The sequence below is a fragment of the Capra hircus genome, chromosome 5 (assembly GCF_001704415.2).
Source record: "Capra hircus breed San Clemente chromosome 5, ASM170441v1, whole genome shotgun sequence".
NCBI lineage: Eukaryota > Metazoa > Chordata > Mammalia > Artiodactyla > Bovidae > Capra > Capra hircus.
Window position 1 is genome coordinate 84,018,899 of NC_030812.1, and position 25,198 is coordinate 84,044,096.

Here is a 25,198-nt window from a genome sequence, read left to right on the forward strand (position 1 = left end):
CGAATACGGACTTGGAACCAGGCAAGGCAAGACGACTGGCCAAAGCAAACCCAGAAGATATGTCCCTAAAAGTGATTCAGACCACCATGAGGACACGATTGTCTTTCTGAGACCACCTCATACGTCCACATGTACTTTTTCTTCCATTAGGAGGGGTGTTTATTAAAACACTTTTCTTCTGTCACTTCTGTCCCTCTGTGCAAATTCATTTCTACACAGCCAATGGGCTGGGCCTTGACACTGGCCACTGGTCCCTCGTGGTCACGTGGTTAGGATTCAGCGCTCACACAGCTGCCACCCGACCTCAGTCTCTGGCTGGGAACTGAAACCCTGCTTCAAGCCGCAGCAGGCCAAGGCCACCAGAAATCACGTCCTTTTCTCTACTCCAGGAATAATTTCTGAGCTGTTCTATTCAGATCAACACCTGAGTTTGTGCTAGACTTATCACTGAAACCACTTAAACAATTAATTGTCTGCTATTTTGCATTGTTTTCTAATTGTTCATTATATTTTTTAACTTCTTAACTCTCTACACTAAACTTTCTGAGGACGGAGATTGGTTTTGTACACATGTGATATCTTTCATATTGTTTATTATCCTATTTAGACACACAGTTTAAATCTAGTATTTGTTTATTAGCTGATAGTATAACTAAATATAGTAGTGCTAGGCTTGCCAGGCAAAAATGTAGGAAAACCAGTTAAATTTGAATTTCAGGTAAACAATAAAAATATTGATGGATCTTAGCTGTACTAAGGAGAAGGAAATGACAGCCCACTTCAGTATTCTTGCCTGGGAAATCCCACGGACAGAAGACCTTGGTGGGCTACAGTCTATGGGGTCACAAAAGAGTTGGACACAACTTAGCAACTAAAATAACAAGTTGTACTAAAACTATCATTTACTGTTTATTTGAAATTGAAAATCAAATTTATAAGTATATATGTGTGCATACATACACACACATTTGGGAGGAAAAAATACATACATATATGTATATAAAAATACATACATACATATATATATATATATATATATATATATATATATATATATGTAACCTGGCAGCCCTAGGTAGTGGCATATTTTTGATGGCTTTGTCAAAGTTTCCAGTACACTGAATGTCAAATCTTGACCTTTTATCCAAGAATAAACTCACTTATTTTGTTCTTTCAGTTCAGTTCAGTTCAGTCACTCAGTCGTGTCTGACTCTTTGCGACCCCATGAATCGCAGCACGCCAGGCCTCCCTGTCCATCACCAACTCCCGGAGTTCACCCAAACCCCCATCACTGACTGACCCATCAAGTCAGTGATGTCATCCAGCCATCTCATCCTCTGTCCTCCCCTTCTCTTCCTGCCCCCAATCCCTCCCAGCATCAGAGTCTTTTCCAATGAGTCAACTCTTTGCATGAGGTGGCCAAAGTACTGGAGTTTCAGCTTCAGCATCATTCTTTCCAAAGAAATCCCAGGGCTGATCTCCTTCAGAATGGACTGGTTGGATCTCCTTGCAGTCCAAGGGACTTGTTCTTTGGAGGCTAGTTATTCTCAGAATAAGTGAATTGCATAAACTAAGAAGAATAAAAGACATTTTCAACCAAAGACCAGTGACTGAAGATGAAAGGATGAACAAAATTCAGTGATTGTATCAGAAACAATGAACCTGAAAGCCCGGAGTCTACAGTGCCTTGGAGGTGATACAGAAGTGAGGAGAAGGTTGTCTAAAGATCTAGATAGGAAGAAGGGTTGGGAAATAACTTAAATGTGGGAAGAGATAGTAGAGGGAAGTTTTTTCTTTTTTTAAAAAAAGCAAAAAAAATTTTTTAATGAAAAAAGAAAACGTGGCAAAAAGGAAAAGTTGATAAAACTAAACAGATAAAAAGCAAGAGATGAAGAAATAGAATGAGGATTGAGGAAGTATGAGGAGTAGCAGACACACACACACATACATACACACAAGGAAAAAACCTGATTACCGGGATGGTGTGGCAGGAATAAGTTCTAGGGAAGGATCATGGGCTAAGAATAACAGTCTTTTAAAAATAAATTAAAATTATATACACTAGATTATCATTCAACCTTTAAGAAGAAGGAAATTCTGCAACATGGAATGACGTGGGTGAACCTTGAGGACATTATGCTATGTGAAATAAGCCTGTCATAAAAAGATAAATACTGTGTGATTCAACTCATATGAGGCATCTAAAATAGTCGAATTCATAGAGTCAGAGTGGAAATGTGCTTGCCAGAGGCTGATGGGAGGAAAAAAAGATGGGTTTCTAATCAACAGGTATAACATTTCATTTAAGCCAGATGAGTAAGTTCTAGACATCTGTCAAACAACAAGGTACCTATCAGTCATATAATTGATATGATCAACATTTGTTGATAAGATAAGATCAACAATACTATATTGCACATTTAGCAATTAGATCTCTTACCAAAATATACTAAAATATGTTTACCAAAATATATAAAATAAAAAATATTATAGATCATGAAAATTATACACTGGAGAATAAAAGCGTCAAATTGATAACATTACTACCTGTATTTGTATGGTAACTCTTCCTGAATTCTTTCAGACACTTTTTTCCCTTCTCTAACTATACAGGCAAGAACACAGTATACCAAATATGTGGCTTGCCTGGTGGCTCAGCCGTTAAGAACCCACCTGTGATACAGGAGACCAGGGTTTGATCCCTGGTCCAGAAGATTCCCTGGAGCAGAAAATGGCAACCCACTCCTGTATTATTGCCTGGGAAATCCCATGGACAAAGGAGCCTAGTGGGCTACAGTTCATAGGGTCACAAGAGTCAGACACAACTTAGTGATTAAACAACAGCAACAACAAACCACACGGGTTGAATACCAACTGTCATCTCTGGCTTTTTGTGGACTGGGAGACTTGTTTTTCCTTACTATAGGAAATATTGAGGCATAAGATGGGCATAGATAAGTAACACTTTTAACTAATCTGCTTCAAAATCCTGTAACTTTTCTCCAAAATCTTAGATAACTGCTTGTCAGATAGTTTTATAAGCCAACAACTTGTTTCCCCAACTAGTTCTCTGCCTAGTTCAGTGTCTACTTGGTCATACCACACTAACAAATCAGAAGAATTTCTTTTAATTTAGAATATATTGAAAATACATTTTGCTTATAATTCTCATTCTTGACATGTATTTTGTAAATGTGTGTGAGGGACAGAGGGAGGAGAAATATTACTATTTTGTTTCTAAAACTAATGAAAAACAAAGAAAACCTTCCCTGATGGTCCAAGTTTGTTTTCAGTTCAACTTCAAAGAGGGAAAACCTGCTTTTCTAGGGACTTGCAGGAGGGCTGCTCAACTGTCCTGCCTTGAAAACTCTTCTCCCACATAAATCAGTTGTGTTGGCAGAGAGCATTTCCCTGAAAGAAACTACCATTTTCCTCTGTCTTCCACTTATCTTTAATGCATAACATTTACCAAACCCAGCTAGGGTGAAGAATTCTGGGCTACGTACCCTTGTACTTATATACATTATTAATTATATGTCAAAAAAAATAGGACTGAAGTTTTTATGCTAACCTAGAGGATGGTTTCTAGAGGCAAACCAAAAGGCGTTGTCTTGTCTAGTTAATCTTTTTTGGTCAGAGACTTAGATGATGATATTAAAAAGTTACTTATCAAATTTGCATTTGAGCATGATTTTGCAACTTGAGAAATTCCATGTATGATGGAATTAAGAGTTAAGATCCACACACCAAAAAAAAGCTCCAACATGTGCAAAGAAGGGTCAAATCTAACAACATGAAACTTAATTGATATAAATTTGGAACTTAACACTTGGGTGTCCTTGCCCTTCCCTTCAATTCCTTGCCTATTCCTTCAGTTCCCTTCCCATCCCTTCTTTTTTCTCTTCTCTCCCTCTTTCTCTCTCTCTCTCTCTCTCACACACACACACACACACACACACACACACACACACACACACACCCCTGCATTCCTATCAGCTAAGGAAAGCCTGACTTATTGGTGATTGTGTAACAAAGATGTATGAATTTTATTTCAATAAAAACCAGCAGTATGATTTGGCTGCTGAGAAAGCTAATGCACCTTTGAGTGTGGTAATAGACCTATAATGGTTTGAGTGAGGGAAGTGATTGTCCTGCTCCAGGAGCTTGTTTGAAAATGCTTGGTGTGTTATATTCAGCTCGGAAGATCTGAGAAACATAGACAAATTAGACTATATTCAAAAGGGAACAATTCTTGGATATGGAAACTCACAATAATTTTCCGTGAGTTTCATCTGAAGAAATGGAAATATTAGCCCAGAGAAGAGACTATTCTTGGACAATGGTAGTTAACTTCCAATTATTCACCAGATATCTGAAAATGTATTAAGTGGAAAAGAAATCAGACATTTTCTGAAATTAATAAGTTGATGTTTCGAGGAGAGAGATATTGGCTCAATATGAAGAAATGCTGTCTACCTGAAATTAGAGTAGGTTGTTAGGATTTCCTCATTTGGGGGAAATTCAAGTATAGTCTGTAAAACTACTAATGTTAAAGAATTCAATATCAGAAGAATGGATGTATCAGATAATACTTAAGGTCTGGGACACAAGATAATACAGCCAGTGAGGTTGTAACTATGAAGTCAAACAAACTAGACTCAGCATTTAGTATCTATGTGACACTGAAAAGAATACAATCTCTTTGTTCCTCAGTTGCTTTATCTATAAAATAAAAATAATAGAAGTTAACTCAGGGTTATTGAGAAGATTAAATGAGAAGTTCAAACAAAGTGATTAGTACAGAGTAAATATTTAATACATGATGGTTTAAGATTTAAGTCCTTGCCGGCTGTGGCAGTTAGAAGTCATCCGTAATAAAAGTTTGGATTTGACTTGGATATTCTTTGCATCAGGTCCTTTTCCTATATTTCCTACTGCTGCCATATGTGATTTTCATTCCCTTTCCTTCTGTCTCTCCCTCCTCCCTGTCCTCACTGTCCCTCCTCCCTCCTCCACTTAGCATGAGACAGACCAGGACTCATTACTCTCCACTTGCTGGGCCCATAGTTATAGCTTATTAAGTGCCTAGGAAGTTTTTACTTCCTGTGTGTATTGTTACCTTGGGAAAATGCAAAAGAGAAAGAGGAAATTTACAGGTCTTGATTTCAACCTATGACAAACTCCTCACATATAATTTGCACCCCATTAATTAAAAGTGTTTTAGCATTGCTTTCAATGTGGCCTATTAAACCATAAAGAGAAGTACATGCAGGAGCTAGAATTCTCCAAGGGTGAAGTACAAGCAACAGGAAGAGATGTCCTGATAAAAAGACAGAGACAGGCGATGCATTCAGGCTAGTGTGAAAAGGAAAACATCTGAGCATTCAAGAATGGAACCATGGGACTTCCTTCACAGTCCAGTGGCTACGAATCTGTGCTCCAATTGCAGGGGGCTGGGATTCCATCCCTGGTCAGGAAACTAGATCCCACACGCCATAACTAAAGATCCTGCATGCCACAACTAAGACCCAGCACAGCCAAATGAATAAATATTTTTTTTAATGGATGGAACCACACTTTGTAGTATTCATTATCTTTTTCTTTAAAGATAAAGTCTTTGCATTCAAGGAAAAAAATGTGTATGTATGTATACATATATGTGTATGTACATATACAAGACCAGCTTAATGAATAACTAAACTATACCATTGTACTGTTGCTTCCCTTGTGGCTCAGCTGGTAAAGAATCTGCCTGCAATGCAGGAGACCTGAGTTCAATCTCTGGGTTGGGAAGATCCTCTGGAGAAGGGAAAGGCTACCCACTCCAGTATTCTGGCCTGGAGAATTCCATGGACTGTATAGCCCATGGGGTCGCAAAGAGTCAGACACAACTGAGTGACTTTCACTTTCACTGTTGCACAGGACTCCAGACTTAGAAGAGTCTGCACTCGGTTTAATGCCCTTCCAGTAGAGTATTGAAATTCTTAATTTTTTAACATAGAGTACTCATATCCGTTTTGTATTGGGTACTGCCAATTCAATATGTACAAATATATGTGCATCTGTGTGTGTGTGTGTAATCTGAAATGTGAAAGGCAGCTACCCGTTTTCTAATTGAACATTTCTTCCCACCTCCATTTCTTCTACCCCATGTTTTTCTTTAATAGGCGTGTCTCATTATTTAGTTTTTGCTTTCATTTTTCATTAAAAATAACACCAGTAGGGAATACTTCATGTACATCTTTCTGGTTATTTTTTAATGAATATAGAGGAATATATATATATATATATATATACATATTATTACCTTTCACATCTATGAGATCATGCAACACATATTCACTCCTGTTTTACTTGGTGGCTTGTGTTAGAGATCTTCATACATATACACATATCAGTTGTCATGATTTCTGAAGATTACTAAGACCAGTTTAGCAGGCTATCTCTTAGTTCTTGCAATGCCCTGGATTGGAAGAGCTGTGTTATTTTAATGCATTAGATACTTTCCCATTATTTCTGCATATTTTGGACTTCAGCTGTCTTTTGGCTGTGTTTACCTTTTTCTTTCCTATTTTTAAAGATTCTTCTTTTTATTAAAAAGATGAAAACAACATAGAAATGATGACATTCTCCTCCACAACATAGAAATGATGATATTCTCCTCCCAGCTTCTCATCTGTCAAAATTATATTAATTATCTTGAGCAAGAGACCCAATTCTTCCTTTTTATTTTTCTGTTCAGCAGCTAAAAATATAATTTGGTTGGCTAAGGAGTGATAAGAAAGCTTTCTTACATGAACGATGCAAAGAAATAGAGGAAAACAATAGAGTGGGAAAGAGTAGAGATCTCTACAAGAAAATTGGAGATATCAAGGCAACATTTCATGCAAGGATGGGCACGGTAAAGAACAGAAATGGTAAGGACTTAACAGAAGCAGAAGAGATTAAGAGGTGGAAAGAATACACAGGAGAACTACACAAGAAAGGTCTAATGACACAGGTAGCCTCAGTGGTGTGGTCACTCACCTAGAGTCAGACATCCTGGAGTGTGAAGTCAAGTGGGATTTAGGAAGCATTATTATGAACAAAGCTAGTGGAGGTGACAGAATTCCAGCTGAGTTATTCAAAATCCAAAAAGATGCTGTTGCTAAAGTATGGTACTCAATATGTCAGCAAAGCTGGAAAACTCAGCAGTGGCCACAGGACTGGAAAAAGTCAGTTTTCATTCTAATCCCAAAGAAGGGCAGTGCCAAAGAATGCTCAAATTACTGTATGATTGTACTCACTTCACATGCCAGCAAGGTTATGCTCAAAATCCTTCAAGCTAGGCTTCAGCAGTATGTGAACCGAAAACTTCCATATGTATAAGCTAGGTTTAGAAAAGGCAGAGGAACCAGAAATCAAACTGCCAACATTTGTTGGATCACGGAGAAAGCAAAAGAGCTCCAGAAAAACACCTACTTCTGTTTCATTGACTATGCTAAAGCTTTTGACTGTGTAGATCACAACAAACTGGAAAATCCTTAAAAAAAGAGAGAGTACCAGACCACTTTACCTATTTCCTAAGAAACTATATGTGGGTCAAGAGGCAACCATTGGAACCAGACATAGAATAGCTGACTGGTTCAACATTGGGAAAGGAGTATGTCAAGGCTGTATATTGTCACTTTGCTTATTTAATTTATATGCAGAGTACATCATGCAAAATGCCATGATAAATTTTGTTGGATATAGGATTTTAGGATAGCGAATTTTTTTCTTTTCAGGCTTTTAAATTTTCACTTCATTTTCTTTTTGTTTTGCCTCTTTTCTGGTATGATGTCCACTATAATTCTTTCCTTTGTCCCTCCGTAGGTAAGTTTTATTTTTCCCCTCTAGCTTCTTTCAAGATTTTCTCTTTGACTTCAGATTTCTAAAGTTTGAATACGGTATGCCTACATATGTATGTGTTATCTGTGCTTCTTGGATTTATGGTTTGAAGTCTACTAAGCTTCTGGAGTTGCCATGACAAATTTCTACAAATTGGATTGCTGATAAAGCAGAAAATTATTCTGTCGTACTTCTGGAGGCTAGAAGTCAGAGGCAAGGTGGCAGCAGGCCCATGCTCCCTCCAAAGGCTCAAAGGGAAGAATTCTTTTGTGCTTCTTCCTTGCTTCTTGTGATGACAGGCCATCTTTGGCGTTCTTTGGTTTCCAGCTGAGGCACTCCAATTTCTGTCTCCATCTTCACATGAGTATTTCCCCTTTGTGTATGCTTGTGTCTCCACATAAACTGCTTATGACGACAGCAGTCATTGGATTTGGGGCTCATCCTTATTTAGTACAATCTCTTGATGAAAAAATCTGTCAAGACTGCTCCTGAGTAAGACCACATCCTGGGCTTCTGGATTTAAATGAAATTTGACAGAGACAATTCAATTCAGTAGAGTGTCTATAATTAATTTTGGAATAATATCTACCCATATTGGGCTTGGACTGCAAGGAGATCAAACCAGTCAATCCTAAAGGAAATAAATCCTGAATATTCACTGGAGGGATTGATGCTGAGGCTGACGTTCCAATACTTTTGTCACCTGATGCGAAGAGCTGACTCACTGAAAAAGACCCTGGTGCTGGGAAAGATTGAAGGCAGGAGGAAAAGGGGATGACAGAGGATAAGATGGTTGGATGGCATCACCTCCTAAATAGACATGAGTTTGAGCAAGCTCCAGGAGATGGTGATGGACAGGGAAACCTGGTGTACTGCAGTCCATGGGGTCGCAAAGAGTCAAACACAACTGAGCAACTGAACAACTACATATACCAATATTAACTTCAAGTATTTTTTTCTGCCTGTTCTTGCTTCTCCTTCTGGTATTCTAAGACCAAGCATAGGAAACATCTTTTGAAATGATCCCACAGTTCTTGGATATTCTGTTCTATGTTTTCCTTCTGTTTTTTTTCTCTTTGCATTTCACTCTGGGAGGTTTCTATCGATCTGTGTTCAAGCTCATTGATTCTGTCATCAGATATTCTCATTACTGATGAACAGATCAAAGGCATTCTTCATTTCTGTTATAGCATATTTTCTTTCTGACATTTCCTCTGATTCTTTCTTATAGTTTCCACCTCTCTGCTTATATTTACCCATCTGTTCTTATATGTTGTCCGCTTTTTCCATTAGAGCATTTAACATAGTGATCATAGTTATAAAGGTTTCCCCTGCTATCCAAAAGTAGCATTCCTCTGAAAACTTTTGTAAGCTGAACTGGTGTAAAGTGAGGTAACAGTTACTTTAGGACACATCATGTTAATAAATGTATAAAATAAATTGAGATTAAAGCACAGATGCTCACAGACGCAGTTCAAATCTATGGTAGCTTGATGCCGAGATGCTGAGTGTGTTTTGTAGGGAAGGAGCATGTCAGTGACACACTCTTAGCTCAGGGTGTGTGGTCTCTATAATGGGCACTGAAAAACAAATGCTGATTGCTATTTTCACTATTATCCTTTTTTAAATAGAAGTTAAAATCCTTTTTGGATTTCATTTGGTTATTGAAAACAAATACTAATATGTGTGATACCTAAAAGTGAAGTGGCATATAGCCAATATTTGAAAAGTAAAAGAATAACTGTATTAATCTCATTCTGAAAATCCTAATATCTCTAATATCTGAGTGATTCTCATGGTTGCTTTCCCTTCTGACTTTGTTTTGTCCTGCCTTTTGGCATGCCTTGTAATTTTTTTGTTGAAACCTAAACATGTTAAAAACTGGGGTAAGTAGGGCCTCGATGTGAGAATTGCTATTAACATGGGTAGTATTCAGACTGTGTTTATGTTTGCTGTAGCCATAGATGTCAGAGGTTTCAACTTTATTTGGTGTTCTTACTTTTATCTCCCTTCCTTACTTTGGGCTTCCCTAAGTACTCCTCCTCAGAGAGAATCAGTGTCTTGTGATTCTTTCACCTCTGATCTGCTGTGATTATACTGAAGCCCTGCTACAGCGGTGGTAGGGTATAGGGGAAGAGGAAACACTGAGTAATCTGAATTAAACCTCAGTTTTCAGTGGGATGGTGGCTTGGGCTGGGCAGTGACCTTTACAAGTGATTCTCTTGTGGTATAGCCTTTCCTCCCACCTCCCTTCCCTAGCTGCAGGGCTCCCCTTTTGTTTCCTTGAAGTCCCACTGGTTACATTTTCTTCCTTAGTTAGGTGAGACAGATGAGACGAGAAGGCTAGAGGGGCTGAATGGGAGGAATGCCTTTCCTCCCACTGGAATAAAACTCTGGTAGTCTTTTCCCTTGGACAATAGACCTTTGTTGTGGAGAAGGCTCCATGTGTATTATTTCACAATGATTACTTATGTCCGTCCCCTGCCAGAGCCATGAGGCAGTGGATCTACATCATGAGAACTTTACCTGGAAGTAAAGTCCACCTTAGTGGGGTGGATGCTGCTTAAGATAGGAGATTCTCACTCTCACACTAGTTCCCATACAGCCTCCAGCAATTTATACAAAGTACCACTGAAGTGTTCCTGCAAGTTTATGGCTTCAGCATCTTCTGATCCAGGTAGGCAGGCCTTGACTGTGACACTGGGGATGTGCCCAGTCCTCAAGGTTTTGGAGTGATGGTGTACCTCATGACCTTAGTTTTCTGATAGGTTCAAGAAAAGTCACTAAATTTGAGTCTGCCCAACATTTTCTTGTCTTAAGAAGGTTTGAAGGGTTCACTTCCAAGATCTTTATGTGTCTGAGCTAAAGCAAGAAGTCCATTTGACATATATTTAATACTTTATTCATAGTCTACATTTCTTTTTGCTCTTTAACAATAGCAAAGCCTAAAGTCTTTTAAAAATATAGCATAAAATTTTAACATTTTCTTCACATATTTGGTTTCTTTGGGGGGAAATCAATGCACATCACTGGGGCTTGTTGTTGTCTTTGCACTTCCAGGAGGCAGCTGTTAGCTGGGTGACCTTGGAAAAGTTACTTATTCTCTTTGTGCCCCAGTTTCCTCTTTGGTAAGATAGAGTATGAATGGTACTTGTCTTTTAGGATTATTATGAAAATTAAATGAGAATACACACACACACACACACACACACATATACAGTGAATATCTGGCACATGTTCTCAATAAATATTAACCTCTTTAAAAAATATTTTTTAATTTATTTGGCTGTGTGATCTTAGTTGTGGCATGCAGCTAGGATCTTTCATTGTGGCACATGGACTCTCTCGTTGTGGCTGCATGGGCTTCAGTAGCTCTGGTATATGTGATCTCAGTTCCCCAACCAGGGATTGAATCCAGTCCCCTGCATTGCAAGACAGATTCCTAACCTCTGGATCACCAGGGAAATCCCAAACATTAACGTTAATCTTTTCATTATTGATCTCATTCTCCAATAGGGAAAATGAAGTTAAAAAAAATTTGACACAATTCTTACTCTGGATTCCTTGTTTGACAATGTGGTGCACTTTGATCCACAGCTGGTGGCAGACCTGCGGTAACTGCAGACTTCACGACACCGGAACGGCCAGATGAAATGTCATCATCCTAATTGTGTATGAGGGCCACAAATCACTGAAAGAGTTTTTCTGAACTCTCCTGTCCCCTTGCATATGCGGGCAGCATAATATGGCATAGACAATAGCCTCAGATCAACAGGAAAGTGGCCCATGGAGAAAGGCACTAAGTATTTTCCTTTGCTAGTCTCTTGCAAAATTTTGAAATTAAAAAAAAGAAGTTTTTTAGATTTCAATTACGATATAAATGCTGTTTCTTGTAAGATTTCAACTGGTTTATCTTAATTCTATTTTTCCCAGGGTGTCATCTCTTCTTTCTTCATTTTGCATGTATTATACTGAGGAATTGGTGATGGAAGGAAGGTGGGGTGAGCAATTTCCAAAAAGGTCTTGCATGAATCAGGACTGCATAACTGTAAGCTCATTTCTAAAACTCTGTTTACAGTAGGGGCCAAGGCTGGAAGTTCTGACAATGCCTTAGGGGAGTATTCTCCCTGGAAAACTGTAGCATTGAAAAATGATTAACACCAGTACAAACCAGGGCACACTTAAAGACATTCAACTTGAAAGGATGCCTGAATCTTAAAAAGCCTTTACATGAACTTTCAACAGGCAGGTTTTCTGCATTTATATGTAGAAGAGAGAAGAAATCTAGCCTGTTGTCATAAATCTTACCTGTTTTGGTACATTGAATTCGTTCAGTTTATTCTACTTTTTTTTTAATATGATTATCATTTCCTTTACGAAAATGACAGTAAATTTTTATACAAATATAAATGTTTATATTTAATGCTTTTGTAGTATCAGTGGGTCATTTGAAGGAACAGCAAAGATTTGTCTTGCCTATCTCCTAGTGTGTTACAGTCTAATAGTTTATCAGTTGAAGGCAGGAGGAGAAGGGGACAACAGAGGATGAGATGGTTGGATGGCATCACCAACTCGATGGAAGTGAGTCTGAGCAATCTCCAGGAGCTGGTGATAGGCAGGGAAGCCTGGTGTGTTGCAGTCCGTGGGATCACAAAGAATTGGACGTGACTGAGTGACTGAACTGAACAGTTTATCAAAGACTGATAGATTTATAGGCTTTCCTTTAAAATAAACAGGAATGGGACTTCCCTGGTGGTCCCGTAGTTAAGACTGCACCTCTTTGAGCAGGTATAATCCCTGTCTGGGGAACTGAGATCCCACATGCTGCGGGGTGTGGCCAAAATTTAAAACATAAAATGAACAAGAATGGAATTCTATAACCCCTTTATTATTTTGATGAGTTTACAGATATATAATTTTGTCAGATTATTTTTTGTTGTTGTTCAACTGAAAAGTCACTAAACCCCATGGATTGCAACACACCAGAATTCCCTGTCCTTCAGTATCTCCTGGAGTTTGCTCAGACGTGTTTATTGAGTTGGTGATGCTATCTAACCATCTCATCCTCTGTTGCCCCTTTCTTCTCCTGCCCTCAGTCTTTCCCAGCATCAGGGTATTTTCCAATGAGTTGACTCTGCGTCAGGTGGCCAAATTATTGAAACTTCAGCTTCAGCATCAGTCCTTCCAATGAATATTCAGGGTTGATTTCCTTTAGGATTGACTGGTTGGATTTCCTTGCTGTCTAAAGGGCTCCCAAGAGTCTTCTCCAGCATCACAGTTCGAAAGCATAAAGTATTTGGTGCTCAGCCTTCTTTATGGTCCAACTCTCTCATCTGTACATGACTACTGGAAAAAACACAGCTTTGACTATACAGACTTTTGTCAGCAAAGTGATATCTCTACTTTTTTAATTTGCTGTCTAGGCTTTGTCATAGCTTTCCTTCCAAGGAGCAAGCACCTTTTAATTTCATGCCTACAGTCATCATCCACAGTGATTTGGGAGCCCAAGAAAATAAAATCTGTCACTGTTTCCACTTTTCCCCCAGCTATTTGTCACAAAGAGATTATTTTTATGATTCAATAATACTTGATGTAATCATATTTGAAGGTTATAAAATACATTTGTAACCATCATCTCTTCTGATCTTTAAAACAACAGGTGAAAGAAGGAAGGCAAGCAGCTGCTGCTTGAATTCTGATGTAGTCAAATCTGCAAGCTCATCTAGAACTGTTGGGGATACTTAAGCAGTCTTCTAGAAATTTTTACAGAACAGTCTGATGTTTCCTGGAGAGATGCACAGAGGATTTGCATTTCATATCTCTAGGATTCTCATTTCCAAAGAGGAGAAGACAATTTCTGGTATGGGACATGTGTGAAGATATCTGGATGTGGGTACCTCAGAGAGAAGGGCTCTCTCTGGGGTCTCTCTCATAAGGACGCTAAATCTCAATCTCATGCATAAGAAATTCATCCTCCTGACTTAATCACCTCACAAAGCCACACCTCCTAATCTCATCACGTTGGAGATTAGGATTTCAACATAATGAATTTTGAATGGACATAAGCATTCAGTCTATTACTGGGAGATTACTCTCATTCCTATAAGAAGGTAACTGGGAGGTTACTCTCATTCTCCTAAGAAGAGGTGGCAAGAACACACAGAACTGTACAAAAAAGAGCTTCACAACCAAGATAATCACGATGGTGTGATCACTCACCTAGAGCCAGACATCCTGGAACGTGAAGTCAAGTGGGCCTAAGAAAGCATCACTATGAACAAAGCTAGTGGAGGTGACGGAATTCCAGTGGAGCTATTGCAAATCCTGGAAGGTGATGCTGTGAAAGTGCTACCCTCAATATGCCAGCAAATTTGGAAAACTCAGCAGTGGCCACAGGACTGGAAAAGGTCAGTTTTCATTCCAATCCCAAAGAAAGGCAATGCCAAAGAATGCTCAAACTACCACACAATTCCACTTATCTCACTCACTAGTAAAGTAATGCTCAAAATTCTCCAAGCCAGGTGTCAGCAATACGTAAACCATGAACTTCCAGATGTTCAAGCTGGTTTTAGAAAAGGCAAAGGAACCAGAGATCAAATCGCCAACATCTGCTGGATCATGGAAAAAGCAAGAAAGTTCCAGAAAAACATCTATTTCTGCTTAATTGACTATGCCAAAGCCTTTGACTATGTGGATCACAATAAACCGTGGAAAATTCTGAAAGAGATGGGAATACCAGACCACCTGACCTGCCTCTTGAGAAACCTATATGCAGGTCAGGAAGCAACAGTTAGAAGTGGACATGGAACAACAGACTGGCTCTAAATAGGAAAAGGAGTATGTCAAGGCTGTTTATTGTCACCTTGCTTACTTAACTTATAAGTTAAGTTATATGCAGGGTATATCATGAGAAATGGTGGGTTGGAGGAAGCACAAGCTGGAATCAAGATTGCTGGGAGAAATATCAGTAACCTCAGATATGCAGATGACACCACCCTTATGGCAGAAAGTGAAGAGGAACTAAAGAACCTCTTGATGAAAGTGAAAGAGGAGAGTGAAAAAGTTGGCTTAAAGCTCAACATTCAGAAAACGAAGATCATGGCATCTGGTCCCATCACTTCATGGCAAATAGATGGGGAAACAATGGAAAGAGTGGCTGACTTTAATTTTGGGGGCTCCAAAATCATTTCAGATGGTGATTGCAGCCATGAAATTAAAAGACACTTACTGCTTGAAAGGAAAGTTATGACCAACTTAGACAGCATATTCAAAGGCAGAGACAATACTTTGCCAACAAAGGTCCATCTAGTCAAGGCTATGGTTTTTCCAGTGGTCGTGTATGGATGTGAGAGTTGGACTATAAAGAAAGCTGAGTGCTGAAGAATTGATGTTTTTGAACTGTGGTGTTGGAGAAGACTGTTGAGAGTCCCTTGGACTGCAAGGAGATCCAATCAGTCCATCCTTAAGGAGGTCAGTCCTGGGTGTTCATTGGAGGGATTGATGTTGAAGCTGAAACTCTAATACTTTAGCCACCTGATGTGATGAGCTGACTCATTGGAAAAGACCCTGATGCTGGGAAAGATTGAGGGCAGGAAGAGAAGGTGAAGACAGAGGATGAGATGGTTGGATGGCATCATCGACTCGATGGATCTGGGATTGGGTGGACTCCAGGAGTTGGTGAGGGACAGGAAGGCCTGGCGTGCTGCGGTTCATGGGGTCACAAAGAGTAAGACATGACTGAGCGACTGAACTGAACTGAACTCTCATTCCTGTATTAGTTACTATACTTTTGCATGTGACAAATAAGCACTGAATTGAAACCAACTGAAGCAAAATAAAATTCTCGAAATTTATTGTAAAGATACTAGAGTGGATCAAAAGAAGAATGAAAACAGTGAACAGTAGAAACTAGGGTGGCTCAGATGACCTCTCAGGTTGGAATAATGGCCTCGACTGGGCTCAAAACCATCCTCAGTCTCTTTTTGTGTTGCTGTTTCATTCTCGCAAGTTGTTTGCCATCATAAATTTGGATTCATGGCTGAAATCAGCTTCTGGGCTTACATTCTCACAAATGAGGCCCAAGGGGAAAAAAAAGGACTATTTTGCCTAGCTACACTTGACTCTTAGGAGGTAAAGCATGAAAGAAAAGGACCATATAACTAAAGCATTAAGAAGAATTGCTTACATAGAGATTGGAGAGCAATTTCTAGAAGATAGTAAAGGATACTGGACCCAAACAAAAATGTTTATTTAGTAACTGTACTAGATTCCAAGTAACAGAAGACAGCAAAAATTTGGCATAAAAATAAAGATTTTATTTGTGTCACATAATGAGAAATCCAGAGGTAGGCAGTCATGTGGTCTTGGGAAACCTCCCAATCACTTTGTTGTTGTTGTTTAGTCGCTAAGTCATATCTGACTCTTTTGTGACCCCATGGACTGTGGCCCACCAGACTCCTCTGTCCATAGGATTTCCCGGGCAAGAATACTGGAGTGGGTTGCCCTTTTCTTCTCCAGGGGATCTTTCTGACCTAGGGATTGAACCTGGGTCTCCTGCATTGCAAGCAGATTCTTTATCACTGAGCCACCAGGGAAGTCCTCCCAATCACTTCTAGAACCCAAATCACTTCCTTATTTCTTCTGAGCCACCCTTAGTATGTTTTTGTCACTCTTGATTACAAAATGGATGCTCTAACCCCTAGCATCATGCTCATGTTCCAGGTCATTCTAGTAAGGGATGTTCTGTGGAACTTGGTTTGGTTGACCGTCACACTATTTTGTTTGAGCCACAGGAGCAAGTAGGTACAGCTTTGGGATTATACATGACATAACCCAAGGAAAGCTAGGGCACCAGGGGTAGCATTTGAACTCGTAACCATTCAAATGAAACAAGAGTATGTCAATGTGTGTGTTTACACTTATTTGCTGCTGAGGACCCATATTTGAAGCTGCTCTTGATGGCATCAGGCGCAGCAGAAGAGTTTGGAGCCATTCAGGCCCACTTGAGTTTCCATGTGTTTATAAATGTAGATGGAGCTGATGAGCCAGCAGGTAATCAGATTGCCAGCCACAGTTGTTTTTTGCCATGGTGCTGGGTCTAGGACACAAAGAGATCCTTGTCTCCCATCCCACTCTTACTATCACCAAAGGTGTGACATTGACTCTCCAAGGGCCGGGATTGTTGCTTTCCCTCCAGTCATGTAATTGGTATATTCATCCTAACAGCTATCAGTCAGTCAGTTCAGTCCCTCAGTCGTGTCTGACTCTTTGCGACCTCATGGACTGAAGCACGCCAGGCTTCCCTGTCCATCACCAACTCCAGGAACCTAGTCAAACTCATGTCCATTGCGTTGGTGATACCATCCAACCATCTCATCTTCCGTCGTCCCTTTCTCCTCCCGCCTTCAATCTTTCCCAGCATCAGGGTCTTTTTCATTGAGTCAGTTCTTCATATCAGGTGGGCAAAGTATTGGAGTTTCAGCTTCAGCATCAGTCCTTCCAATAAATATTCAGGACTGATTTCCTTTAGGATGGACTTGTTGGATCTCCTGGCAGTCCAAGGGACTCTCAAGAGTCTTCTCTAACGCCACAGCCCAAAAGCATCAATTCTTCAGTTGCTCAGCTTTCTTTATAGTCCAACTCTCACATCTGTACATGACTACTGGAAAAACCACAGCTTTGACTAGACGGAACTTCACCTTTTCCTGATCACCTCTAATTTAGACTTAGACCTTTTGTCTGGAAAGGTATGATGCACATGAAACATGGTATTTTTACAAAACTTACAAAGGCCTATTAAGTCTCCCACTTTGACCAAAGAGGGCCATGTGGAGAAGCTGAATGAACAATGTACTAAATCAAATGGTCATCATCTTTAGGATCAAGACCTCATCAATCCCAAGAGGTATTCTGGGTGGTTGAACCAGAATTAGGTTTTAATTCCAAGGCATCACAAAAGAGTAGGACACGACTTAACGACTCAACAACAACATAGAGTAGAAGTGTCAGATACCTCGAGATTGAAATTTTATTTACCTCCTTCCAATAATTTGCTGAAATTCAAATATAAAGGACATTTTTAAGCAATGCTTTTTAACCCCCCTCCTTGTTTTACGTGCTTTTGTTAACCTTTCATTTTGTTCGTCCCTTCACTTGCCCTCCACATTTCACGTACTATACGACGCATTTGGTAATATGTGATCAAAAATCTGAAAGAAGAAACAGAAACAGGAGTAATCACGAGTTCACAGACTCGAATAACTACAGCTTCCTGGGATTCAAGCTTGAAATATTATTGCCTCACTTGATAATTTGTTCTGCTACCAATTCTAAACCAGCAAAATATGTCATTACCCTTTTCCTTATAAATTAAATCATGTGTTCCATTGCATGCAAACCTTCATATATTTTTGATACAAAATTTGTAGCAATAGAGAACACAGACTATATTGTGAAAGCTACACTTGAAAGGAATCCACACATTTAAAAAAACGATTTTTACATGTTTAAATCCTCCCACATTTTATACTAATTATTTAAAATTAAAGGACAGAACTCAAACAGAAAAACAGTAAAATTAAGAGACAAGATGTGGGACCTGCAAGTTGTTTCTCTTGAATCAAGCCAATCTTGTTCTTTTGGTTTTTCTCCCAGGAAAGGAAAATTTAACAATCAGAATAATAAACACACTTCACTAATAAAAGCAATGCAATTGTGGTTTTGATTGTGTAAAGTATCTGGGTTTTATACATTATTTCCTCTTTTCAAAACTGTGGCTGAAATTTAAAAAAAAAAGTCATTCTAAATACTTACCAAAATGAGAAAGTTTAAAAAATTAGAATTCACTCTTTAATGTATATGCTGCCTCACATTTCAGTCAACTTCGGCGACAAAACCAGTGTTGGCAGTTTTACCAACTGTCTTTAACCAGTTGGGTCTGGCTCTCAGTTAATATAGTACTACTGATCCTTAATTCGTAGAACCACAGGGGAATGTTTAAATAAAAGAACACTCGATTTCATAGTAGTTTTTAAATGAAAACATATGTATCTGTAATAGGGCTTTAAAAGTTTTTTTTTCAGTAAGAGCTTAATGTGTGGCATCTGTTAGGTATAGGGTGTCTTTCTCAATTTTTCTGAAGAGGAACATTAGAACCAGTAAAGTTAATGGTTTAGATGTCAGTATCTCAGTTGTTATCAGCATTAAGAGGATCCAAGGAAGGAAGATTGTCATCAGTTATTTTTCCTTCCACAGATAATCCATAATTGTATTCAGGGACAGAAGAAGAGAAAGAGAAGATCTCACAGTAATTTCTCAAAGTTGACTGATTTGGAGAATCTAACTTTTATTTTTTTTAAGTTTTTTAAAATTAATTTTTATTGGAGTATAGTTGATGATTTACAATGTTGTGTTAGTTTCTGGAGAAGCTCACTTTTACAATTTGATATGCATATAGAAAAATGGACATGGGATAAACCACTCATATATCTGAGATTCTTATCAAATATTTTAAGGTTCCTTTGAGGGATGTAATTTAGTCCATAATTGTTAAACATAAATAACTGTTATATTAAATAACCACTATATAATATACTCTTGTTAATGGAGTGAGAGTTGACAAACTACCCTAACTTAAAAAACAACTAAAAATGGATTATTCATAACCATTATGATATCATGAAATATTTGGTTTCTTGCATCCTCTAAATTTCCCTCTACTTCTCAGGTCACAGATTTTTGTATTTATTAGCCTCCTTCACTATCTTCTTTAGGATCCCAAGTTCCCTATCTCTGCTCTTTCTAACACATATGACCAAAGGAATCCCAAATGAACTTAATACAAATCAACTGGGGTCAAATGTGTATGTATACTCCTAATTCATATTCATTAGAAAAGTTGACTCATTGGAAAAGACTCTGATGCTGGGAGGGATTGGAGGCAGGAGGAAAAGGGAACGACAGAGGATGAGATGGCTGGATGACATCACTGACTCGATGGACATAAGTCTGAGTGAACTCCAGGAGTTGGTGATGGACAGGGAGGCCTGGCGTGCTGCAGTTCATGGGGTTGCAAAGAGTCGGACACGGCTGAGTGACTGAACTGAACTGAACTGAACTGAGCACTCCCCCAGAATCTACCTGCCAATGCAGGAGACATGGGTTCGATCCCTGGGTTGGGAAGTTCCCCTGGAGAAGGAAATGGCAATCCACTCCAGTATTCTTGCCTGGGAAATTCCAGGGACAGAGGAGCTTGGCAGGCTACAGTTCATGGAGTTGCAAAGAGTCAGACACGACTTAATGACTAAAACAACAGCAACAAAACAATGCCTCCAAGTATGTGGGAGATTGAGATTGCCTCAACAATTTTTAGAAAATCTTTAATACCTTGCACAAATGCAAATGCCTCTCTCATCAATAATACTTCTAGTGCTGCAGGAGGCAATTTGAATATGGGGACGCAACAGATCTCAGTTGATGTGCTTTTATTTTCCCCTAAAGTTGAGAGTTAAATCTACATAGTTGTCCCTTGGCATCCACAGGGTATTGTTTTCAGGACATGCCTGCATACCAAAATCCTCTGATTATCAAGTCCTGTCCTCTGCCCTGTGCACCCGGAGATTCAACCAACTGTAGATGGAGCAGAACTGTGGTCTTTATGGAAAAAAAATCTGCCTATAAATTGACCTGTGCAGTTGAAATCTATGTTAAGGAACAACTGTAGCATATAGGCCTATGAGTACAAGTTTGCAGACTGTTTATACATCTGAGTATATATATTGAAAGGTAGCATAACAAAGTAGATAAGGTCTTAAAGCTAGAGTACCTTGGTTTGAATCCAGGCTCCATCACCTGTTAATTGTGTAAACTTGGACAAATTATAAAACCTCTCTCTGCTTTAGTTTCCTTTCCTATAAAATGATATTATAAAATTATGGTTATGCAGATTTCATGAGTTTATACATGCAAAGCATTTAGAACATTGCTTGTAAAATTATATGGATTCCAAAACTTCAGCTACTGTTTTACCATTTATATCATATGGATATATACATATAATACATAATTGCTTGGCCTGTAAAATAATTTCATATATATTGTCAGGTACCTTTTATATTTAGTATATATGGACACTCTTTTATATGGCACCTAAGATTTTCTTAGAAATTTCACAGTTATCTATTAAGCAGTGTGAGAATACCAACATAGGTCATGTCTGAACAGTACATAGTACAAACTTGGTATTTTAAATCTCTACATTTAAGGAAATAATATTTCTCACTGAAAGACTGACCTTAATATAAAATGTCAGTGTATCCAAGGGTGGTGGAAGGGCTTAAAGCTGGAGCAGACAGGACTGGCAACTTGGCACAACCACTTGGAAGCCGTATGATTCTGGACAAGTCATTTAACCTTTCTGAGCTCTAGTTTTCTCATCTGCAAAACAGGGATGTAATATTTCTTGCAGGTTTGTGGTAAAAAAAATAGGGACAAAATAGGTAAAAAGCATTTGGCCAAAAGCCAGGCACATAGTAAATGCTTGATAAATGGAAACACTGATCTTTCATGTGTCAGTCCCGTTTCAAACATGGGTGTGTTTTTTAAGCCCAACACAAACAAACATTCCACTGGAGGTTTTTGATCAGCTATGCTGTTGCTCTATAATGATCATGGGTTAGTCTTAAGGCCATGTGGTTTCAATAACCATAAATGGTTGGAAGTTCTGTTGCCTGTAGGAGCAAAAAAAAAAAAAAAAAGAAAAAAGGTTGGTGTAATTCAAGTTTCACCAAGATCTCACCAGGCAGCTTGAGACAGTGCCTTCTTCCTTCTGCCCAAGACTCTCATCTCCTCCAAGTAGGAAACCCAAAGGTCCCAGGAGCTGCTACTCTGAAACCCTGAGAAGGTGGCTCTGTTCTGCTTGGTTGGGTTAGGCCAACCAGGCACACTTGTCACTCACTGGATAGAGAGCTAGGGGAAAAGAACTCACTCTGTCCCTTTGTTTACACTGAGTATGGGCCAAGAGGAAGTAAAAGTTCACTGTAAACAACAGCCCCCTGTCAAATGTTACTTATTTTCATATAATGGTAGTGAGAGGAGGAGCTTGTTTTTTTTTTTTTTTTGCAGTTGGCCTGATCTGCAGGTCAGTAGTGAAAGGACTCCAGTAGTGAAAGCTAACTGTAAAAACCAACTACATATGTATTATGAAAATAAATCATTTAATAAATGCCAAGAACTCTTTGGAATAAAATTACACTTAAATTACAGGTGCACAGTGCAATTATTGGTGCATTCTTAGGAATTCTTATATTTACTATGCAAGTGCTTCAAGACCTGAAGCCTGTGTGATACAGTCAATGTGAGGAAAACTAACATACAGCAAGATGTTTTATACACACAGGCAGAGAAGTTTTTCACACAGTTGGTTAGACCACATTGATCCAGCAATTTGAATATTATTATTATCCGTGGTCTCTCTCATTAAATACTTAAGAAAACACAGTAAAATTGTTAAGGATACACATTTAGAACGCTATAGCTCCAGCTATATTCAAGTTGGCAAGTGATTAACACTGCTTAAAAATTCTAGGCAGATGATAATTTAGAGTCCCCATGAAAGCCTTGAGTTTATTTGATTGTTCTCTTAATTACTGGGCTCTATGCTATCAAATATTTGTGGAAGAGGAAGTTTTTCTTTGTGGGAGTGGATAATAACCGTGCTTACACTTGGCAATTTTTGCCTTGAGTTATTAAGATTTGCATTTCTCACTTTTAGTTCTAAGGAAAGGTGTTTAGCCATTTTTAGAAAGCAGGTACCAAATAATCAATTGTCAAACACCCCACAAAGTTCCCGCCCTAGACAAGTGCAAAAATCTCAGGTATTATCAAGCCACCTCCAGAGACAAATCTACAAAGGGTGGAAAGGGGGAGAGAGGATGTCTCACTTTTCTAGGCGAATATATTGTGATTGGTACGTGTTGTGTGCGTTAAGGAACTCTCTTTGCTTGTTCGCTGCTGTTTAGAAATCAGCTAGAAAAAAAGTCTGCGAGAGATCGCGCACAGGCGAGCCCCAAGCCTCCCTCCCTTGCTCCTTCAGCGCCCTGCCCTTCCAGGCGCGTGAAGAATAAACAGGCTGGTCATTGATCTCCGGGTGGTGTTGCTCTCTGGGAAATGCTGGGGGTGCCGAGGGACGCGGCTCAGTCCGTGGATGCGCGCCTGAAAAAAAAAAATTTGCCCAGGAGTGGAGAGAGAACATGCAAATTGGCATCCAGCTCAACAAGAGGAAAGGGGACGGCGAGAAAAAGAAACGTGTTGCTCGCATTGTGTCTCAGTCTCCCGTTCTACCATTCTCCTCCGGACCCGTGACCTCCCTCGAGACATCCCCCTGCCTTCCCTTTCTGGACACCAGATCCGGGGAGAGCGGTCAGGATTTCCCCGCTCCATCCTAGGTTCGAGATTTAATAGGATTTTTTTTTTTTTTCCTTAACCCCCCTGGCAAACCGGCTGCTGTTTTAAGTCAATGAAAGTAAGATGGGTAGAGATAAGCGCCGGAGCAGCCCGGGAGCTGTCAGAACATACACAAATCAGCCCCCACAGCTCCTGCTCCGGGCATTACCTTCGGAGTTTCTTCCTATGGGGATGAGACTCCGGGGAGGCTCGCTCTCGCCTTCCTGCGCCGTCTCCACGGTCGCAGACTCAGGAGTCAAAGCCCAGCAGCCGAGCCTTGTTGAGACCCCCCTAAACATCATTCCCCGGTTGTTGGGCATTGGGATTTGGGGCTTTAGGCACACAAAACCAAACCGCTTCAACCACCCCAGAGGCAGAGATGAGAGCGCCTCAAAACTTTTCTCCCCTCACCCACCTCCCCACCCGTCAAGGAGTAGGTGGGTGCGGAGTGCCGTCGGCGGGGACCCGCGGGCGCAGAGCGGCTCTTCGGGGGAGCAGTGGTCGCTTTAAAAACCAAACCACTCGCCGCTCCAGCCTCGGCGCTGGGCGGACGGCGGCTCGCCTCCCAGAAGGTTCCGCGGACAGCCGCAAACCCCCACGCGCGCCCTCCGCGCCGGCTTTCACGCGTGCAAACGGGAGTTGGGGGCGCCAAGGGGCCCAGGTGATGCTTCCAGGACAGCGGGTGAGGTTCCAGCGCAGGGAAGAAGTTGACAAAGGGAACTTGACTAAACACGAATGCATATTTATAGACGCGAGCTCCATCAAGATCTAGAGATAGTCTCCTTCTCCCTGCCTCCTTCCCCTCCTGCCATTTCATTTTATCGCTCCTTGAAGTGGAGGGCAGATTGTTTTCTTTAAAAAAAAAAAAAAAAAAATTCCTGCCCGGTGTGGGTCATCGCCGCGTTATTTACAATCTAGTTACTCGGCAGCAGACGGGAAGCCAACTCCGGGCTCTTTCCCCTTCGGATGGACAGAGAGGGCGACCGGGCGGCCCGCGGCAGGAAGGAGGTCAGGGTGGGTTTGCGGGCGCCCCGGGGGCGACCTGGAGGGAGCCCGAGCCCCCGCCCCGCCCCCGCCGCACCCCCCTCCCCCCGGGGCGGGCGCCGGGACGAGCTGACCGGCGGCGGGTGCGCTGCCCTCGCCTCCCCCATTGTTCCGACTGTCTTTTTGCCTTTTGTTATTTGCACTCGCATTGTGTTGTTTGTCTCTGAAGCCGCCTCATGACCAGCCAAGGGATTTCACCTCGTCCTTGAGAGCTACACGGGGAGCGCGAGCGAGCGAGCCAGAGACTGGGGGAGAGGGACGCGCGCGCGCACACATAGACACACACACAGACACACACACACACACACACATACAGAGTGAAAAAAGGCGAGCCACCAAACCCATCTCCAGTCTCCTCCCGGGGGGCCCCCCAGCCCGCCACTGTGCCACTTTGCATCCCGCGCCCGAGGAGACGCAGAGGAAAGCCGGTAAGGTGCGTGAATCGCAGCGTTTTAACTTTGTTGTGGGTCCCGACGTGGTTGCGGGCAGCCCTCCAAGGCGCAGCGCTCTCCCCGTGCCCGCCGCGCCGCACTCGCTCGCGGCTCCAGCTGGAGAGCCGGCGAAGGAGGGAGGGGGCCGCCGGCGGAGTTTCCTCAAGTACGGAGGGAGGGGGACAGGGTGGGGGCGCGGGGAGGCGGGAGGAGGTTCGGGGCTGACAGCCGCCCCGTCCCCCCACCCCTCCTCGGGGGACGGCCGTCCGCCGGGGACCCCGGAGTGCGGGCTTGGACCCAGTTCAGCAAACGGGCTAACTTTATATATTTCGCTCGGGGAGCCTGCGTGCCGCTGCCGGTATTGTTTTGCAAGTGGTGGCGGTGGAGATGGTGATGAGCGAGGCGGGCCGGAG

At 40.9% G+C, this 25,198-nt stretch overlaps 1 protein-coding gene across 1 annotated transcript in view; it reads left to right on the forward strand.

Annotated features, from left to right (window-relative positions):
- SOX5 (SRY-box 5) overlaps positions 24,383-25,198 on the forward strand; it is a 1,143,898-nt gene continuing 1,143,082 nt past the window's right edge. The window contains exon 1 of the mRNA XM_018048397.1: positions 24,383-24,787. The gene's annotated coding sequence lies outside the window, so the exon portion shown is untranslated. The remainder of the gene's footprint in view (positions 24,788-25,198) is intronic.